This window comes from Danio aesculapii, chromosome 14 (assembly GCF_903798145.1).
Source record: "Danio aesculapii chromosome 14, fDanAes4.1, whole genome shotgun sequence".
In the NCBI taxonomy this organism is placed as follows: domain Eukaryota; kingdom Metazoa; phylum Chordata; class Actinopteri; order Cypriniformes; family Danionidae; genus Danio; species Danio aesculapii.
In genome coordinates this window covers 6515855-6539098 of record NC_079448.1, presented here as the reverse complement: position 1 = coordinate 6539098, position 23244 = coordinate 6515855, and the positions used below count along the sequence as shown (strand labels likewise).

At 37.4% G+C, this 23244-nt stretch overlaps 1 long non-coding RNA gene across 1 annotated transcript; it reads right to left on the bottom strand.

The window, feature by feature from the left end:
- Positions 1–4047: 4047 nt before the first annotated feature.
- Positions 4048–16785, bottom strand: LOC130241207 (uncharacterized). Its single transcript, XR_008838835.1, has 3 exons — positions 16705–16785; positions 4278–4329; positions 4048–4163 (listed from the first exon to the last, which is right to left on the bottom strand). It is a non-coding gene; the product is annotated as an uncharacterized LOC130241207 (long non-coding RNA).
- Positions 16786–23244: the final 6459 nt, after the last annotated feature.

The window sequence follows — 23244 nt, the reverse complement described above, 5'->3', positions numbered from 1 at the left end:
GGGGTTTGTTGAAGCCTGTAACACAAACACCTGATGCTAAATGAATAAATCCTTCTGCAGGGCAGGAATAGCTCAACATTTTTTTATTTGTTGTTTGTTTGAGGCTGAGAGGATCAGGTTTCACATCTGAGAGGAGGAATACGGGGGGAGGATAATGCAATTTGGTCGGTCTAACCTAATTTGGCTAATTGAATGCTAATGCTATTTTAGCTAGCGGGATTCCAAAAACAAAATATCCCAGGCTAAATCTTAGGGTGTGACGCATCTGGATTAGCTTCATTATGAAGTTTCTTAGAGAAACCCGTTTAAAAATAGCTGTAACATATTATTAAAGTACTCAAAGTTTTCAGATTAGGTCTGTCTCAGGTATTGGGTGTGGCTAACATGTTTAACCACACCCCTCTACCTGTCAGATTTGACGACAAACAGAAATGGTGAGGAGGAGGTATCTGTTAGCTTTCATTAACTCTCCCCAAACTCTTTTCCTGATCCTTTAAACCTTTTAAGCAGAGATCCAATTTTTGCTATTCTTCAAAGTTTATGTATGATGAACCATATCCTGCAAATCCATATATTGTGAAGCTGAAGGGCCAAATAGATTGAAAAGTCAAGGTGTGAGCCTGTAGCTAAATAAAATGAAAATAATAACAAATTATTTAACACGGGCTGCACGGTGGTAGCACATTCGCCTCACAGTAAGAAGGTTTCTGGTTCGAGCCTCGACTGGGTCAGTTGGCGTTGCTGTGTGCAGTTTGCATATTCTCCCCATGTTAGCGTGGGTTTCCTCCGGGTGCTCCTGTTTCCCCCACAAGTCCAAAAACGTGGTACAGGTGAATTGGATAGGCTAAATTGTCAGTAGTGTATGTGTGTGAATGAGTGTTTATAGGTGTTTCCCAGTGATGGGTTGTGGTTGGAGGGGTCGCTGCGTAAAACAAATGCTGGATAAGTTGGCGGTTCATTCCGCTGTGGTGACCCCAGATAAATAAAGGAACTAAGCCGAAAAGAAAATGAATGAAAAACTAATTTAACACCGCACCTTTGTAGGACAGTGGAATAGATTGTATGTTTTTACATTTCGTATTTTCTTACATCATTTATTAAGTGCTTTGTTTTTGTTTTTCCCCAAGACCATTGACAACACTATTTGTCAAAAAGGCAAACAACAGATTATTGCAGAAAATGGATTTCATTTTACTACACACAACTGCATTAAAAACCTCCCAGGAAATAAAAGCACATTTTGATTACAGTATAATCAGTTATTAATATTTCATTGCTTCTCCCTTGTATTTGATTAGCAGCTATTCTCCTGTGCACGCCTCAGTACGCATGCTTCCTTCTGTTATCGCAAATGAAACAATTGAAATGCAGAGCGCATAAAGTTTTCAACTCTCCAGGCACAGTGAACGGTGAAATATGCTTTAGAAAAATCTACATCAACATAACATCAATATACTCCAAGGCCAAACATCACTTTTGGCCATTACTGCAGTGGCGAGGCCAGCGATTTTAAAGTTAGTGGACCTTGGTGAAATAAAGTGTCTACTCTCAAGCTAAAGTACATCATTTTACAATACAAGAGATGATAACAGATGAAATGGGATAATTGCTTTGTGGCTGAAGAAGAAAAAGGTCAAAAGTATGATGCTAAACTATCAGTCTTGAATGAAAATAAAAAATGGGATTTTATGTGAAACTGTACGGAGACCTGTAAGGGACGTGATGGTGGAGAAAAAAAAAATGGGTGGGAGAAAAAAAAAGAGTGATAGGTAAACATATGTTTGAAAGTTTTTGCGTTCCCTCGACAAACACCACTTCATACATGACAATCCTCCCGTTTTTGCCAGAATTGTCCCGTATTTCACCATTATATCCTATTATTAGGTGTTTTCCTATATTCCTCTCATATTTTTTATCTTAGAAGCACGTTGAAATTAATATAAAAATGTCTGCATTCACTTTCTTTCTATTAAAGCTGCGTGACGATCAGCGCCCCTCATATGCAACCTCTGAATCAGTGAATGCATGTATAAGCGCAGACTGACGGACGCGCTCCGTATGATAAACTGATCCCAGATCAGCTTCTGTACACGTAATTTAAAGTGACACCTGTTATCAAACAAGTCAAGAGCGGCAAATTAATCTCTCCTTTTGTTTGATAACAGAGGTGTCACTTTACGAACGAAGATCATACTTTAACTGTTTGTGCTCATTTCAGAGGAAATGAGTTGTGTTTAAAATAAAACACGCAGGACGTCCGGGCATGTTTACATATTATTAAGCGTATTTGTCTGTTTAAACACACATCCGAATCCCAAATTGTCCTGCACTTTAGCTCCTCTTTAAATGGCGTGTACAGCTGATCTGGGAGTCAGTCAGCGCTGATCGACGCACAGCTTTAATGGAAAGAAAGGGAATGCAGACATTTTTATATTAATTTCAATGTGCTTTCAAGATTAAAAATATGAGAGAAATACATTATTAAAAATACATAATAATGGATATAATGGTAAAATACGGGACAATCCCGGCAAAAACGAGAAGGTTGTCAACGCAACGCAAAACATTTGCAAGGGAATGCAAAAACTTTTAAAAATACGTTTACCTATAACTCTGTTTTTTTTTTCTTCCACCCATTTTTTTTTTTCCACCATCACATCCATTCTGGGTCTCCGTAAAAATGTTATCTGTTCAAATTCTCATTTTTGAGTCCTTGAGGACACTACCTAATAAAAGTCTTGTCGTTGATCCCAGTTGTAAGAGCAACAATAATAATTTGACTTCTAGTTGGAAAAGTGGATGAATCATCCAATGAATCATCTGTTGAACTGCATCCCATTCATCACAAATTCTGCGGAAGACCTATTGGAACCCACATGGACCCAAGATTCCTACAGATATCTGTCAAGTTTGGTGAAGGAAAAATCATGGTTTGGGATTACATTCAGTATGGGGACGTGCGAGAGATCTGCAGAGTGGATGGCAACATCAACAGCATGAGGTGTCAAGATATTTGTGCTGCCCATTACATTACAAACCACAGGAGAGGGCAAATTTTTCAGCAGGATAGCGCTCCTTCTCATACTTCAGCCTCCACATAAAAGTTCCTGAAAGCAAAAAAGGTCAAGGTGCCCCAGGATTGGCCAGCCCAGTCACTAGATATGAACATTATTGAGCATGACTGGGGAAGGATGAAGGAGGAGGCATTAAAGATGAATCCACATAATCTTGATGAACTCTGGGAGTCCTGCAAGAACGCTTTCTTTGCCATTTCAGATGACTTTATTAAGTTATCTGAGTCATTGCAGAGATGTTTGGATGTAGTCCTGCAAGCTCATAAGAGTCAATATTATTAATTTTTCTACTGCTCTACACTTTATATTCTATACTAAACACTTTCTGTTAAGTGACAAGACTTTTGTCTAAGCAAAGACAGATCTTACTGTTCTAATTAAATCATTAGAAATCAAGGCATGATCATATTTTATTTTGGTCAAATAAGAATAATCTAGAGGCCTTTACCTTTCATATAAGCTACATTTGATAACAAATGATCAACTAGAAGTCAAGTTGTTGTTTGTTGCTAAGGTAGTGTAGAATACCAGTCTTCAAGGCCTTAAAAATTAGAATACAAACTCTTGTAGAAAGCAGCAGCTCATTTACATTTAAAGCAACCCAGGCTCATCGCAGACACATACCCAGGTCTACATTTCTGGGGACAGCGAAATACATAACCGGAGGTATGTCTGCTTGTAGTTTTTGTGTTTGCAAATCCACCAGAGGCCGTTATGTACACTTTTTGATGATCTCAAATTTCCCCAAAATTAAATCCACCATAGGGCGCTAAATACACTTAAGCTGCCCAGACCAGCTTGCTGTCGACTGATTAACCGACTGACCCATCCACCCCCTTCCCTTAAACCCAACTGATAGTGTTTTCAAAGGCAATCTAGAAAAAGAAAAGCCTACGCAACCACTTACATTTTCAGCCTGTTGTTTATTTATTTATTTATTATTATTATTTTTTTGCTTTTGTTTTACCTGGTTTCTGGAACCGTTCTTCACCAGACTCAAACCCCATCATTCCAGTCAACTTTTCTCCACATCTCAAGTCCATCAGCATATGCGGTGAGCTACTGGGCAAACTAGTAACACCAGAAAATCTGTCCACATAGAGATAAGCAGTCAGCGTTAGCGCGAAAAAGGAACAGAAGCTGTCAGCGGCATCATACCACCCTGTAGCATTCATTTTACAGACAAAATGGAGCCAGACGTACCTTAATTTGTGGTTTCCAGAAATGCAGACAAGGTTTCTCATCCACAATGAGCCTAAGTTGATCCAAAGGGAAATACACAAAACATTGCTGAAACTTTACAGACAAATTCTATGAACACATGAAATAAAATTAATATTTACCAGCTGTGGCGTCACAGTGGCGCAGTGGGTAGCACGATTGCCTCACAGCAAGAAGGTCGCTGGTTCAAGCCCCGGCTGGGTCAGTTAGCATTTCTTTGTGGAGTTTGCATGTTCTCCCTGTGATGGCATGGGTTTCCTCCGGGTGCTCTGGTTTCCCTCACAGTCCAAAAACATGCAGTACAGGTGAATTGAATAGACTAAATTGGCCATAGTGTGTGTGAATGCTGGAGTGTGTGGGTGTTTCCCAGTGTTGGGTTGTGGCCGGGTGGACATCCGCAGCGTAAAACATATGCTGGATAAGTTGGCGGTTCGTTCTGCTGCGGCGACCCCTGATTAATAAAGGGACTAAGCGGAAATGAACGATTTACCAGCTTTCACATCAGAAATTCGACAGAACACACACACGCTTTTCAGTCTGAATAGGAAGGCCAATGCAAAATACAATGAATTGGGCTTGTAGTATCGCATCACAATGGAGACATAATAGAGTGTTAAGATAATGCTGTAATTCTGATCAGCCACAAAACGTGCTCTTCAATGAACAATCAGGGGAAAACATTTTTTGTAGAAAGCATCAGCTCTCCCTTCTTTTGGCTCCAGAACCAATATAGCAGGTGTTAGTTTCTGGTCAGTGATGCGTGAGAATTGATAGCACCCGAGAAGTATCCACTAGAGCAGCTTGGTCATAATTAGCACGGTCATTAGTTCGATTATTAGAGCAGTGGACAGTGTGACTGTCTGTGGACGGCTCAACTCATTGGACAAAATCCATTTTCTCCATCCTCAACTCCACTGCTTTCCCAAATCTCTGTGTGTTCAACAGCCCTGACAAAAAACAGATAATCAGAGCATGACGAGGAGAGAGAGAGAGAGAGAGAGAGGCAGTAATTTTTTCCAGCTTTTATATCCCCAGAAACATTTCCTTCCTGTAAGTAGATCAGCTCTTATTGAAGGCAGATAAGATTAGGAATAAATGCACCATTTGAAAGGATTACAGAAGAAAAAAAAATGAAAAGGTTTAACAGTACGGGAAGTTACTTTTAAAAAAGTTACATCATCTTGATCAGGCATGTACTGGATCAAATGATTCAGTGCGTTTTCATTTTAAAATATGCTAGTTATTAACATTGCATTATGTAATGAATTATTCTGCCATCTTCCTGGAAAGTTCCTACTTATGAGTTCTAATGTTGGTTTTTTTATAATGCGGTGTGTGTTTGAGTACTTTTTGCGGGAAAATCTGAAATTAGAAATATTACAGAGGTGGTCCAGAGTGTATTTTTAAGGCTTGGCTGTGTTTATACAACGCAATCTCACGGCAATTCGTAACTTTTTGATTTAGTGGCTAATTCGTATGAATTCTTACCATCTAATTCGTACAATTTAGTACGATTTGCTCATCCCCCAATGACGGTTGGGGTTAGGGGTGGGGTTAGGTGCCACGTCTCCTTTTTAAAATCGTACATTTTCATACGACTGAACTCATACGAATTTGTACGATTTAGCCACTAAACTGACAAAACGTAAAATACTTACGTTTCCTCGAGAGATCAGGCTGGTTTATAAGACGCAAAGCAATGTGTGCTCATGCTTCATTTGTAGAAAATCACCTTATTTTTTATATATCTTACTTTGAGTATATACAGCTACTCAGCTAACATGAGAACGACTGTCATATTTCCTAGTTCCTCCGAAGGCCTGCCCTTAAGAGGCTCTGATTGGTAAGCTAACGTAAGGTGCTGATTTGCGGATCGGCTCCACTTCACCAGAAAAAGCGTTACACTTCTACAAGCACGCACCATTGCACTCTGTAAACCAGGGGTGTCCAAACTCGGTCCTGTAGGGCCGGTGTCCTGCAGATTTTAGCTCCAACATGCCTCAACACACCTGCACGGATGTTTCTAGAAAGCCTAGTAAGTGCTTGATTAGCTAGACCAGGTGTGTCTGATTGGGGTTGGAACTAAACTTTGCAGGACACCGGCCCTCCAGGACCGAGCTTGGACATGCCTGCTGTAAACAGTCTGTCAGAGTAGCCTTATTAATTTGTGCCTGAATCAGACAGAAAATGACACAAGAGGACACAGCTGAACCTCACACCTTCTCTCTAAAATATAATCTGACAGGTCTCTTTTACATATATTCAGAATAAGCATGTGTAAGTAATATGAAACGTTTACATATCTTTTGCAAGTTTGTTATTTGAGATGTAGAACACATTTCCTCATGAGATCAGGCTGTTATTTCTGAGAGTGAAGGGATATCCAAAATCCACTCTGTCAAATCCTTTGAATATTGTTACAAAATTTTGAAACTGGTTTTATCCAATGTTCAGGTTTTTGTACAATAGAAATGTATGCAAATGTGTGCATTAATTAATGCCTCATTTGCATATTTCAACATAACATTCCAGAAGACTTGTTTGCCGTTTATATTATAATTGATCAACTGAGAAAGGCTGATTATAAATATTAGTTTTTTAACCTCTTCACCAGCATTGCCTTGCCTGCTCATATCTTGAATGACAGGATATTATGCTGCATTTCATGTGTTGACAGTTCAACAACAATCGGGTTTTAATTAAATCTCTCACCTCACGCAAACCCTTTTATTGTGTCTCAGGGCAACATTTGCAGCTCCAGATTCCACAAAGCGTTTTGGCGGCGCGTTGAAATCTGGAACGTTTCGATTTGAAGGTCAAGTCGTGCATTTTGCATTTTTTCCTATTCATTAGAGTTTCACAGTTAATTGGATTTTTAATTAAGCTGCCACTTTAATTAAAGATGTCAATTTGATGACGGCTTAATACTCCCATGCCACGCGTTTCATTAACAGCAATAAAACTGTCAAACATGGAGTTCCAGAGGACATGTACCTCATATCTCTCTCCGTGCGCATTACCATCGGTTATTATTACCCACGAGCCTTTCATTATAGTGCAAGTCAATGTGCGCGGGAGTGTTTATCAACATAATCTCTCCTCAACCTCTATTTCGCAACGGAAATGAACCCGAATGAGGTTTATCCAAACTAATTTATGCAGAGAAAGTGCTTGTGCACCTTCACCACTGTTTATGTCATTTTCGAAAGATGAGAACAGGTCAGAAAGCAGACAGTTTGCTCTTTTGCAGTGCTATAATTATGATAAGCGGCTTTATTTTGGCTGCGCATTTAAGAGAAATCCATTCATTTTTAATGCAGACCTAAAGTTGTCAGTGGCAACAACAACTCAAACTCTAAATTAGATGTCAAATGTTGCTCACAGCATAAAATATAAGATCTTTGTGCATACTGTAATCGCAGCTAAAACCTTTTTTCAATGTTACGTATATGCAAATGTTTCATAGTGGTTTTTATTTTAAACATTTAGTTCAGTTAAATGGTTTTCATTGGTATTTAACTCCTAGAGTGCGCAATTATTTCTTATTATGTCATTTAAATGATTGTGTTCAAGTTCAATGCTGTCTGGATTGCGATTCAGAAGTGAGACTCATTTTAATTGAAACCCGTCATAATTACATGTTGCACATTTATATTATACACTTAAACGGCCACTTTATTAGGTACACCTGCCTAACTGTCTCATTAAAGCAAACGTCTAATGAACCAATCACATGGCAGCAACTCAGTGCATTTAGGCATGGTCAAGACAATCTGCTGCAGTTCAAATCGAGCATCAGAATGGGGAAGAAATGGGATTTAAGTGACTTTGAATGTGATATGGTTGTTGGTGCCAGACAGGCTGATCTGAGTATTTCAGAAACTGCTGATCTACTGGGATATTAATGCACAACTATCTCTAGGGTTTACAGAGAATGAATAAGAGAAATTGTCCAGTGAGCGGCAGTTCTGTGGGGGCAAATGCCTTGTTGATGCCAGAGGTCAGAGGAGAATGGCCAGACTGGTTCAAGCTGATAAAAAGGCAACAGTAACTCATATAATAATCTGCAGCAACTGCGTGATGCTATCATGTCAATATAGAGCAAAATCTCGAAGGAATATTTCCAGTACCTTGTCGAATCTATGTCATGAAGGATTAAGGCAGTTCTGAAGGCAAAAGAGAGTCCAACTAGTTCTAGTACGGTGTACCTTCTAAAGTGGCCAGTGAGTGGATGTCATAAATTGAATTTTTTGTGCGTAGTTCTTTAAAGAAAAATAAATAGAAATATAAATTCTTATATCTATAGAAATAGACAAATATAAAAAAGTTAGAATGTGTTGCTAAGTAGTTGCTTGGATGCAATTTTATTGTAGTATCGTGGATATATATGTTTATTTGTTGAAATTTCACTTTTTTCAATTTATTAATAATAATATGAAAAAAAATGTTTGTTTACTTTAAATGTTTAATTCTAATACTTTTAATTTTAATACAAATAATTTTATTAAAACTGTAAATAAATTATATTAAATAAAATTTTAAATAAAAATAAAATAAAAAAATGAATTTGGCTCAATTTTTATATTTTATTTTATTTTATGTCTTATATTATTATTATTATTAATAATAATAATAATAATAATAATAATAATAATAATAATAATAATAATAATAATAATGAAAAACAATTATTTCAGTACATTTTTATTAAAACTTTAAATAAAACTGTATCTATAAATAAATTTTTTTTGGTTACATTTTTATTTTTATTTAAATGTATTTTTATTATAATAATGATAATTATAATTAAAATAATTATAATAATAACACTTTTTAATGATTTTTTATTTAAACTTTAAATAAAGTTAAGTTTAAAATAAAAAAATAAAACGTAAAAAATTATTTTGTTAAATTTTTGTTTTTTGAATTAAATAATTATTTTGTATATTTAATTGTATCTTTAATAATAATAATAATAATAATAATAATAATAATAATAATATGTTAAAATAATAATAAAAATATTTATTATTATTATTATTGTTGTTGTTGTTGTTGTTGTTATTATTCATTCATTTTCTTTTTGGCTTAGTCCCTTTATTAGTCTGAGGTCGCCTCAGCGGACTGTGTTTTATGCAGCAGATGTTCCAGCTAAAACCCATTTCTGGGAAACACACCTAATTATACACACCCATTCACACTCATACTCTACGAACAATTTAGCTTACCCAATTCACCTGTACCGCATGTCTTTGGGCTCTAGGGGAAACTGGAGCACACGGAGGAAACCCAAGCGAACGCGGGGAGAAAATGCAAACTCCACACAGAAATGCCAACTGACCCAGCCGAGGCACAAACCAAATCTTGCTGTGAGGCGACAGCACTACCTACTGCGTCACTGCGTCGCCATTATTATTAATATTATTATTATCAAACATTTGTTTTCATTTTGTTTTGTATTTTTTAAGTTCATCCAGCACTTCAAATCTGCTAGTCAGTTCACTTCAGGTTAAATCAGGTAAAAAGGCTGTTTAAGTTCACACTTTGTACAGTGCATAACTATAATAAATATTCACCACAGGGGTACCATGTCAAAATACACTGGTATTACCATCTGATACCATCACTGTGACACAATACCAGCACAGAACTTTTGTACTGCATAAGTAAGCGTAACTTTCACTTCTACTATTTATCTGAGGGTGTTTTTCCTCCACTTTTGATGTATAATACAAACACACCAGTACAATATGGCTCTGTGTTGAAGTGGGATGTTTGCCATAGTCTTGCATGGCAAATGAATCACACATGTGGGACTCAAAAACATAACTCCCTTCCAGCACAGCAGACAATCATCTGTCTGTTTGAAGACCTCATAATATTCACAGTATATTATAAAGACAAATTGGAACAGGAAAGCATTAGAAAATTCCTGAAAGCTGGATCTCAACTCCTGTCAGTGCGAATCTCCTGTGTAATTTTGTCTGTATCCTGTGGGTAAACATGACTTCCGATCTCCCAGAAGTCCCAAGGCTGCTCCATTCATAAAAACACACTTGCTTTGGTCAGAAAAGCAGGACAGATTTTTCCTCTGGTGTGTTTCTGAGAGCTGTTCTGTCTGCCGAATGTGAATGGCAGGGCTGGTTGTTTACACTTTGCTTTTGATGGTTGTGCCAAAGCGTGGCCATTTGGCTTCTGCGAACGACTAGTAAATTCCACACAGATGTTCAGCTGTAAACTCTGCTGCTCTATAAAACATGAGACGTGCACTGAGCTTGAACTGTAAGTGTAGGTTACTTTTGGTGGAGGATGCAGTATTGTGGAGTAACCGACAGCAATGGCAAATAGTAATAATAGAACCATGTTATAACTACACATGATGCAGTGCTGCGGCACAAAATCAAATCAATCTTTTTCAGGTTAAAGTTGCTGTATATAAGTTTGTGACTCTTTTAATGCATAGAAATACCATAATATGTTTGAGAACATATTAAGAAACATGCTAAATGAACATATTCGTTTATCTGAAAAGCAATGCTAAAGTCAGTTATTCTGCTTTAAAAATGTGCACTCTGTGTCAGAATGTCTGTCTTTGTTTTGGCCTCTATAACCAGCCCACTGCCAACTTAATTATATTTCAGCGTATTTCAGCATGGAGGCTCTCAAAGTGTGCGTCTATGACAGAAAATGCGACTTCCAGTGGACAATAGCAGCTTCCGAAATGAGATGCAGATTCAGAGTTCCACATGAGGTGGTTATTAATTAGCAAATAATATAAATATTACATGTGCTGCCTAAAATGGAAATCATTTCGAAATAAGAAATTTCAGGCATTGGTTTGTAAAAAAAGTTCTTTTATTATGAGAAATATTCATTCTATAGTGTGTCATTAGCTATGTTTCCATCCAAAAATGCGAATGAATTTTATGCGCTAAACTGGAATATTGCATAAAAGACATGCGAATAAAGCAACGTTTACATTCAACGAATCAAAGAGAACAAAATCGCCACATCCTGATTATCTGGTGGCAAACATCAAAAGTACAAACGGAATTTACTGCTGTTGGTGAAGCTGCGTGAATCTTTTCTTTGTTTAATAAATGACTTGCATCTCAAAAGACAATCCTGACATGCAGTGAACGCGCGGTGGTGTTTGAAGGCCTGAGACGCGGAGCACAGACGCTCTTGATTCTGGAGGTCATTAATAATATAGTAACATATTTAGTTTTAGAATGACCGAAACAACATTTCAGATGTTTTATAGTGTGCTTAGCGTGCTGGTTTGTCCATTCACACACATTTTTTACCATTACATGATCTCTCATAACAAAATCACATGCGCATTTGTTCGGTAAAAGTGTTTCACACTTTTGTGAGTTCACACTTAGCTGATGATTCATCAAAAGCGTGTTTGGCATGCTGTCCCGGGAGAGAGCCCCGAGCTCAAGGGATCCTCGAGCCCGGGGCTTCCTCCCGTTTGCAGAGCGAGAGGGGAGCCTGAGCTCGGTGGATCTCAGAACTCCCCGTCTGCAGTAGCTAAGGGAACACGTGAGGAAAAAAGGGGGCTAGACAAATGCTTGATTGTTATGCATGATGTATATATTTGGATGGTGCGAGGAAACCGGAGAACCCGGGGAAAACCCACGCGGACACGGGGAGAATATACGAACTTCTCACAGAAACACCTACCGACCTGGCGGGACCAGGGCTGGCAGTGTTCTTGCTGTGGGGCTAACAGTGCTAACCACTGGGCCTCCGTGCCGCCCGATCTATAGTGAAGGAGGAGAATGGGGAGGAAGGGGGGTTTCTTCCAAACGAAGATAAAGTGGACTGAAAACTGTGGTTATTTATAGTAGCTTATGGCTCATATGATTGGATGATACTGATTAGCTTAATACGTGACCGGCTGTGATAAATCATAAGCACGTGATCCTCTCGAAATTAGTTTATGAATAAACCCCACTTCCGTCATCATGTATGCGAATTTTTTCGATTACTTTCGATTATCTTACTTTCGATTAAAAAGTTTATCCTACTTAGTTATATGCTTACATTTGTTATGCACATTTTCAAAATTGATGCTCATGTTGGCATTTCCATCAACAGATTTTCAAATCAGATTTTTTTTTTGCTCATATCCAAAATGCACATAAAAATAGGTGGATGGAAACATAGCTACAGCTTTTAGTTAGGACACAGTGTTGACTCGATAATCAGGCACGCTCATGTTTGTGTTGTCAAAAAATTTGTCCTAACCATCTGTGCAGGCGGATGTAGTAGTTTCTATTTTCGCAATGCTGTGGCAAAACAACATCATAAACAACAAATACATCTATCACTTCAGGTACATGTTATGTGCTCTATTCAGTGTTAAATGCTACCAATGTGAGTTTGAACATTATTTACGTGACTTTTATTGCCATACTATTAAAAAAAGCAGCAGACTGTTTACCTCAGATCTTGACGAAAAAGAAACAGTTTCAAAATGACTCAGTGCACACCAGCAACATCAGCAGACCTACTCGGACTGTATATATTTAATAATGTTAAAATAGAATAATATGTATGAAATAGCACTTATCGTTTAGTTGGGAGTATAGTGGCTGATATATAAATAATGATTTAAAGGAATCGAAAGAAATGAGTTGTGTGAATTGCCGAAAAGTGTTCTACTCTTTGTTATGTGTGTGTTTAACGGAGAGAAGATTTTTTCAACACATTTCTAATCATGATAGTTTTAATAACTCATTTCTAATAACTGATTTATTTTATCTTTGTCATGATGACAGTAAATAATATTTGACTAGATATTTTTTCAAGACACTTCTATACAGCTTAAAGTGACATTTAAAGGCTTAACTAGGTTATTTAGGTTAACTAGGCAGGTTACGGGTAATTAGGCAAGTTATTGTATAGTGATGGTTTGTTCTGTAGACTATCTGAAAAAAATTAACTTAAAGGGGCTAATAATATTGACTTTAATTAAAAACTGCTTTTATTCTAGCTGAAATAAAACAAATAAGACTTTCTTCAGAAGAAAAAATATTATCAGACATACTGTGAAAATTCTCTGTTAAACATCATTTGGGAAATATTTAAAAAGAAAAAAAAATTCAACTCAAATAAGGAGTAAGGACTGGTGAGAGTGTTATGCAATTTAATAACGCACGCTAAATGGAAAGAAAAAAAAACTTCCACGTTTCGAGATTAATCTAGATTTTAAAAAATTTACTTATGCCCACCTACTATATATATATATATATATATATATATATATATATATATATCAACAGTTCTGTCCGGTTCTCTAATCTGATTGGCTGATAGCCATGCGATATTCTACGATATCAGCACTTAGGATAGCCTCTTCATTCTTGTGTATTACTTCGCCCACATAGAGTGACAGCAGATCCATAAACTACAGTTTGACAAATGTTGCAGCTGTTGGACAACATAATGTACTTTTAAGGCTTTTTTGGAGGCGAGAATGAAGTTGAATGAAGAATGAGAATGAGAATGAATGAAGTTATTGCAACTATGGAGTTTATTCAAAAGTATAGTGCTTATTTTAATTATTTGTAATTTCAGAGTTTGGCGGCCATCAGCCTGTAATACTAAACAGAGCAAAGAGGGTTGATGTTTTGCTACAAGATGGCCTCAGGGGAGGAAAAACTCAGCGAAAATTTTCATGTAACAGCTGATCAAATGGTTATAAAACTGGTAGGTGGCAATCTCTCTCTTTTGTATGTTGCAGTGCTGTATTGTTTGGGGTAAATTATTGTGATCTCCCTGACTCCAACAGAGAAATACTGAGAAATCTCTGTAGACTGATGGCATTTTATGCCATTCAGCCTTATAATCTTAAAATGTCAGCAAAATCATCTGTTTTTTCATCACTTTAGACGTTACACTACAGAATCATTCAAATACTAGCTCTAAAGTGACGTTTGTGAAGTAGCAACAGTTTCTGCTGTTCTGACGTTATATGGCTGTAAATCATCACTTCTGGGACACAAAGGGAAACCAACACATGCCTCGTACCAGTGCCATAATAATGTATATGTATTTTTATTATTATTATTTGTTTATTTATTTATTTATTTATTTATTTTTAAATGTATGAAACATCTCATTTAAGGATCTGCAACAAATTAAAGTATATAAATGGCACGTTAAGTGCAGTTTTCTTCTTTTAAATAAATTAAATATGAAAATTATTTAATGGGTAAACAGGTAAAATGGTATTTAAAGAAAGATGGCAAAGTATAAAACAATTAAAATGTCAATTAATTAATATTTTGGGGCTGCACTATATGATCCCCAAGTTTTATAATTTATAATAAATTATCACATGATTATTGTAGCAAATATGCCAGATTTTTTGGATTATTACACTGAATTACATTTTAATAATAATCATGATGACGTTTATTGTATATGATAGTCATTCATTTTGTTAGCTAGAAAAAAAATTCTAAAATAGATATCTAGCTATTAAATAGACAATAAATGTCTATGATACATACAATAAAACTACATACACACATAAACACTCAATTCCCAACCTTATATGTAAACTTATGATAGAAAATTTGTATGAGTAAGTTAAATTTAATAAGTTAAATGCAGTCAGGTGCTGTTTTTGGCTCCTAATTTTAATTATTTTAAATTCATTTAAATTTTGAATAGAATTTTATGTTCATTTTGTCTTTTTATTAACCAGTTATCTAAGTCTTTGTTTTTAATTTGTTTTAATTTATGAGTAGCTTTTTGTTACCGTTTCAAAGCAGCTTCTCAATCTCCGGAAAGCTCTCTGCCAAATGCATCAACTTTAGCGCGTTAGCGTCAGCTAGCATCTGCGTTGCTCTCCGGTTCCCCATCTGTTCGTTTAACTAACCGCCGCAGTTTTGGAGCTCAATCAGAAATCAGCAAACCAAATATGACATCCTGATACCAGAACCGTGATCCTAATTAACCGAAAGTCTGAAATGCGTCAGCCGAACACTATAAGGAGCGCTCAGCAAGACGCTACATAAAAGTGCAAACTGTAATGCTAAACCTGGGAAAGTCGCAGTGTTTTCAGATCTGCGCAGAACACGATAGCTATACAGATGGTGCTGGTCTGCGGTGGTTGGTGGTCGCTGAGCTGTTAGCGTACTTTGGGATGGAGACAAAAACAAAAAAGTGCTGGAAGCAGCTGTGATCCGCCTGTGTCTCCTGGAGCCCATTCCTCAGATTCCTGCGCACCGTGTGCCACAAACACAGGCCGAGCTGGCAGACCATGAATAGGGTTAGTTAGATTTCAAATATCTGCTGATGAAAAGGGCGAGAGCCGAACCCAAAGACACAACCACAAAGAGCAGCTTTCATAAAGAGAGCGAGAGATGGAAAATGAAGACAAACCACAAGGCTGAGAGAATGTAAAATGATTCTTAGATCAATAATACTGTCGAAATAAGCAGCATATGCTATTTATTGCTGTTTTTCTCAGGAGCGAACTGTTCTTGATGCAGTTTTTGGTAATGGAGATTGGTCTGGTTTTTGTAAGTTGAATCAGCAAAGGGTAATAAGGGAGATTCGTGGATGTGTTTTTCAATTCAGGTATGGCAGACATATTTTTAAAGAGAATTCACAAACGCAGGGCTCTATTTTAAGGATCTAAGTGCAAAGTCTAAAGCACATGGTGGAAAAGCATTAAAGGTTCAAGAAACCCTCGAGTACTTTTTTTTTTTGAGATTTTAACAGATGTGTGTGTGTTGAGCATCACTTAAGACAATGTTAGCACCTGTCAGCTTTAAGTGTGGGGAAAACTGGATAATTTTGAGCTTTTGTACGCTAATTTCATTTTTCGAGTTGAAAATAATTTTGGGGGCGGGATCAAAATCTGGGGTCGCCACAGCTGAATGAACCACCAACTTATCAAGCACATGTTTTACGCAGCGGATGCCCTTCGAGCTGCAATTTATCTCTTGGAAACATCCATACACTCTCATTCACACATATACACTATGGACAATTTAGCCTATCCAATTCACCTGTACTGCATGTCTTTGGACTGTGGGGGAAACCGGAGCACCCAGAGGAAAATCACGCGAACGCAGGGAGAACATGCAAACTACACACAGAAATGCCAACTGACCCAGCCGAGGCTCGAACCAGTGACCTTCTTGCTGTGAGGCGACAGCCCTACCTACTGCGCCACTGCGTCGCATTTTAAGTTCAGTCAGCTTAAAATAAATTCATAGATCAATTCAACTCAAAGCAGCCATGAAAACCATTAGCTTCCATTTTTTCAAATTCACATAAAGTACTGATTTTTTACACTTCATTCATCTACACAGTACATTTTCATACAATCTTTTATGCTTTCTAATATGAATCATTTTGTGAATTTATGAAAAATCCCTACCTCACGAAATTGTGATGTTTTCTAATAAAACTGAGACGGGAGATCTCTTTTTAACAGCAGGATTTCAGGGAAACGGTGCCTTGTGTGGGAGTCGGGGAGAAAGAAAGAGGGAGAGAGATGGTAAAAGAAGAAAGACTGACATGGAGAAGGCAGTGAAACGCTTGTAAGAACAACCGAACAGGTGTTAGACGGTGTACGGTTTCAGCGAGAGAGAGAGATGGAGAACGTAGAGTAAAGATATGTTGAACTTCACAGTTGACAGAATCGAGCAGGTCACAGCGCAATCTGCTTTTCTAGGGGGAAACATGTTGGCGGTATACTCATCTCTACAAGAACACAGGAATGAAAACACATTTAGATTTACACTTAAAGTCAAAATTATTCGCCCTCCAGTGATTTCTTTTTCTTTATCAGATATTTCCCAAAAGATGTTTAACATGGCAAGGAATTTTTCAAAGTTTTTCTCATAATACACTCTCAGAAATAAAGGTACAGGAGCTGTCACTGGGGCAGCACCTTTCCAAAAGGTACATATTTGTACCTGAAGGGTCCATAATGGTACCTCAAAGGTACTTTTTAGGTACATTTGGAAACTGTTATGCACCTTTTAGGTACCACTGTGGACTATTTGGGTACAAATATGTATCTTTTAAAAAGGTACTGCCCCAGTGACAGTTCCTGTACCTTTATTTCTGAGAGTGTATGTTTTCTTCTGGAGAAAGTCTTTCTTGTTTTATTTTGGATAGAATAAAAGTAGTTTTATTATTATTATTATTATTATTATTATTATTATTATTATTATTATTATTATTATTTTATATAATCAGACATCAACAAAACAGTCTGACAAAACACTTTATGTGTGTTCGACTTGAACCACGGCTGCAGCCAGTGATCAACGAGATTAGCTGAGCGCAGTCAGAGATGGAGTTAAAAACGGAGCCGTCAACCCAGACACTTCAGTGCTCAAAGTTGCGGCAGTCATGATGACTGATCACATATCACATGGCGTCATTCATCAGTTGTTTTTATTTTTAACAACAAAAGATTTACAATACAAATGAAACAGAATACAGTCTCTACAAACTAGTTCACTTTTAAACAATAAGGGAATTATGAGTTAAATTTAAGCAGCCTATATATAACAAACACATGAGAGAAATAAGGGAAAACGAGAGGATAATATAAACACAGAAAAGGAAATAAAAATCAATGAATAAGCCTATTAAACACAAAGCAATAATCACAAATTTTAGTTTAAACATCAGTCTTTAGGCTAATACTTCTTGTTTGAATATGCTAAAAAGAGGTTTACATTTATAAATATAACACTTTCCAATATACAGTGAGGTCAATAAGTATTTGATCACCCTGTGATTTTTCAATATCTCCTACTTAGAAATGATGGAGGCGTCTGGAATTTTCACCACAGGTGCATTTCCACTTTCAGAGACAGAATCTGAAACGGTGGTCCCAGCTCTCTTCACGGCTTTGACCAGCTCCTCCCTTGTAGTTCTGGGCTGATTCTTGACCATTCTTAGCATCATTGTTACTCCACGAGGAGAGATCTTCCGTAGGGCCCCAGTCTGAGGGACATTGACAGTCATCATTAGCCTCTTCCACTTTCTGACAATTACTCCAACAGTTGTTCTTTTTTTCACCAAGCTGCTAAGCAATTGCCCCGTAGCCCTTTCCAGCTTTGTGAAGGTCTACAATTTTGTCTCTTGTGTCTTTTGTTAGCTCTTTGGTTTTGCCCATGTTGCTACTTAAACTTTTGACTGATTTTGGGGTGCACAGGTGTCTTTATGACAGCTAACAACCCCAAACAGGTGCTACTAAATTAGAATCATGAGCAGAGTGTAGCTGGACTATTTAAAAGCAAAATAACAGGTCTGTGAGGGTAAGAAATCTGGCTGAAAAGCAAGTGATCAAATACTTATTATGGATTTTTATTTTTAGATTCTGTCTCTGAAAGTGGAAATGCACCTATGGTGAAAATTCCAGACCCCTTCATGATTTCTAAGAAGGAGATATTGAAAAATCACAGGGTGATCAAATACTTATTGACCTCATTGTATATTAATGTAAAACCCAAAACAAGGTGTTTTGATTAAATCTTAAACAATGATTAAGATTATTTTGGAAAATGAAACAATGAATTTTTTTTAAAAAAGATTTTAAAAAAGCATTTTAATTCAAAGAGATTGAACAAAAGGACATTCCCAAAATAAGTGAGCTACAATTTAGCCTTTATAAATAAATGATTTAACAAAAGATGATAGTGCAGTAAAATATTTGTAATCTTTTAATAAGCATATACACAAGATATATACAATATAGAAATGGCATAAAAAGTGAATTGTTTGTTTTGAAATTTGTGAGAGGGAATTTGTCCAATAATAAACCCCGAAACACACGGGGTTGTTGTCATGCGGTGAATCCAGCCAATCGTGTAATATTGGCATCATCATTGCAGCTCATGCAGTTGCTCTTCAGATGCTGCACTGGCTGAATCAATCATCTGATCTCAGATCGCTGTCACGGTACTTTGATGCCACATGTGACAGTCACGTGGCATCAGCGCAGTGTTAAACCAGACAAAATTTCTAACCAGCATGCACTGCTTTAAGACAGATTTCGATCTGTCTGCACAGCGCTGCATAAAGTCGAATGCACCTTTTGATTGACATTTTCCCTTTGTACGTGTCATCAAAGGGGCAAAGCCCTGCCCACTAGTGACAATCTCTCCCTTATTAGCATAAGATGTTAGTCTTGTTTATGAATCTGCCAATATGCTGATACACAGGCATTTGTTGCTCCACCCTCTTTTGAAAAGAGCCCAATCTCATTTGAATTTAAAGCAACAGTCACCAAAATGGTAGAATTAGGATCAAAGCCTTAAATGGGGAGTTTTGAGGAGTTATAAAACATTATTTGTGGGGTATTTGGAGCTGAAATTCACATACTCACATATTCTATGGGCATCAGAAAGTTATTTGTAAAAAATAACAAAAAAATCTTGTAAAAAGGGGAATAAAAGGTTCCGTTTGAACTTCAAACGTTTGATTTATTTTTGATCACTGACTTAAAAAATATATATATAAATCTGAGCAAAGTTTGAGATATTTGAGCCATTTCTACTGAAACTCATGTCTGCCACCTATATAAAATGTAATTTCACATCAGCTGGACACCTGAGCACTTAATCTAATCTCTTTGCTTTAGGAAAAAAAAACTATTAAGATCTCATTTGTGTTTCTTTTTTCTTTACGGAACTCCTTTTAAGTTTTTCAAAGAGATCTTTAGTATTCTTGGTTACAAAGTTTTTGAGTTGCTAAACAGTTATGATGCAGATATTTAAATTTGATATTATAAGTGTAACCCACCAGTCCTACTGCACCCAACCCGTTCTGAGCTGTGATTGAACCGGCGATTCTTTGTTTGGGAGTCGGTTGCTCTAACAAGGAGGCTAAAGACCAAGGCGTCTGTTGCTAGAGCATCTTTTGAGGGCAGAGGAGTGAGGTTTACCTGCATAGCACTTCACTAGTTGGCCTCCGCTACACTCACGCCTTAAACCTCACTCCCATCCCAGACGAGCCCCCACGTGTAACCCACAGATCCTACTGCACTCAACCCGGTCTGAGCTGGGATCGGACTTCTGTTTCTTTGTATAGGAGACGGTTGCTCTAACAAGGAGGCTAAAGACCATGGCCTATAGCGTCTGTTGCTAGAGTGCCTTTAAAGGTCAAAGGAGAGAGGTTTACCTGTGTAGCACTTCACTAGCTGGCCTCTGTTACACTCATGCCCCTAAACCTCACTCCCATCCCAGACGAGCCCCCACATGTAATCCACCGGTCTTACTGCACCTAACCTGGTCTAAGCTGGGATTGAACCGGCAATTCTTTGTTTGGGAGCTGGTTGCTCTAACAAGGAGGTTAAAGACCATGGCCCCTAGCGTCTGAAGTACTAATATATAAATATCCAACACAATCTCACGGCAATTCGTAACTTTTTGATTTAGTGGCTAATTCGTACGAATTCGTACAATCTAATTCGTACAATTTAGTACGATTTGCTCATCCGCCAATGACGGTTGGGATTAGGGGTGGGGTTAGGTGCCACGCCTCCTTTTTAAAATCGTACAATTTTGTACAACTGAACTCGTACGAATTTGTACGAATTAGCCACTAAACTGTCAAAACGTAAAATACTTATGTTTTACACTGCGGATATTTCAGCCTGATCTCACGAGAAAACGTATGTCGAAATAGTTGGCGGTTCATTCCACTGTGGCGACCCATGGTGAATAAGGGACTAAGCCGAAGGAAAATAATGAATGAATGAATAATATAATCATTTTATAAATATTTATTTATTTAATTTCATTAAATTTTTTACAGGTTGTAGCTATCTAATTGACCAAACAAAATGACAAATTGATGACAATATGACCAAACATTCTTTGTTTGGGAGTCGGTTGCTCTAACAAGGAGGCTAAAAACCATGGCCTCTAGCGTCTGTTGCTAGCACACCTTTTGAGGTCAGATGAGTGAGGTTTACCTGCATAACACTTCACCTCACTCCAATCCCGGACGAGCCCCCTGTAGATATCTGTAGATATCTATCTAGGCTAAAAATATCAACATAATCTCACGGCAATGCGTAACTTTTTGATTTAGTGGCTAATTTGTATGAATTCGTATGATCTCATTCGTACCATTTCGTACCATTTGCTCATTCTCCAGTGACGGTTGGGTTTAAGGGTGGGGTTGGGTGTCACGCCTCCTTTTTAAAAAACATGCATTTTCGTACAATTGTAAAACTCGTACGAATTAGCCACTAAACTGACAAAACGTAAAATAGTTTCTCATAAGATCAGAATAGAAAATATATACACTATGAATAAGTAACCTGTAAAATAACAAAAAATATTCACAGCTCTTTTTTCCCAAACTTTATGTTTATTAAAAACCCAGAATATATTGTTAAAAACTACAACAAAAGGCACTTTTATTGGCTGATATGAAATGTTAAACAAAATATTTCCGAGCAGATATCAAGTAGCAATAATGAAAATACACTGTAAATACATAGCTGTGATTTTAACTGTAAAAACAACAACAACAACAAAAACAGTAAGTTTCCCTAATATACACAGAGAACAACCGTAAATTGACTTTGACAGAATTCCCTGCCTGAAACTTCCCTTTTTTGTGTAAAATTTATGAGAAAAAAATTGGCAGCTGTGGTTAACAGAATTGTATTGTTAAAATGTGGTATAAACCATTCATTCATTCAGCTTAGTCTCCGATTTATCAGAGGTAGCCAAAGTGCAATGAACAGCCAACAATTCCAGCATATATTTTACCCAGTGGTTGCCCTTCCAGCCACACTCAGTACTGGGAAACATCCACACACACTCTCACATTCACACACACACACATTAATACACTATGGCCAATTTAGTTTATTCAATTCACCCATAGCACATGTCTTAAGACTGTGTGGGAAACCAGAGCACTTAGAGGAAACCCACGCCAACATGAGGAGAACATGCAAACTCTACATAGAAATGCCAACTGCCCCAGCCAGGACTCAAACCACCAACCTTCTTGCTGTGAGGTGACTGCTAACCACTGAGCCACTGTGCTGCCATGGTATAAACCATAAAATAAATTTCTAAATTATACGATTTAAAAACCAGCTGAGCACCTTTCCTGTAATTTTACAGATGTCTTTTTTTCAGAATTGAGATGTTTTTCTACTAAACTAGAGAATTAATAGGCTCTTCTATGACGTCAAGCAGGAAAACTCCTCTTTATTCCTAATTGGAGTCTTTATTTTGAACCCTGAATAACTCTTTTGTGCTTAAAAATGTCTTTCTCCGAAGTCACTGGCTTTCTTTCATACGGAGTCATTTGTAAGATAACAGAAAGCAGCCGGACTGTGAGAATCAGAGCACGCATTAATGTTCCTCATATTAGAGATTTACTAGCTGTGTGTGTAACACGATCACAGGAATTCATGCCCAAAATTCAAGATTCTGAAGACACAATAAACCCAGCAAACACGTGACAGACTCAGTTTTTTATACAGTTGAAGTCAGAATTAGGCAACGCAGTGGAGCAGTAGATAGCACAATCGCTTCTCAGCAAGAAGGTTGCTGGTTCGAGCCTTGGCTGGGTCAGTTGGCGTTTCTGTGTGGAGTTTGCATGTTCTCCCTGAGTTTGTGTGGGTTTCCTCCGGGTGCTTCGGTTTCCCTCACAGTCTAAAGACATGTGGTACAGGTGAATTGGGTTGGCTAAATTGTCCGTAGTGTATGAGTGTGAGTGAGTGTGTGTGGATGTTTCCCAGAGACGGGTTTCAGCTAGAAGGGCTTTCGCTGCGTGAAACATGTACTGGATAAGTTGGCGGTTCATTCCTCTGTGGCGACCCCAGATTAATAAAGGGACTAAGCCGAAAAGAAAATGAATAAATGAATGAATGAACGAATGAATGAATGAAGTCTGAATTATTAGTCCTGCAGTATATTTTTCACAT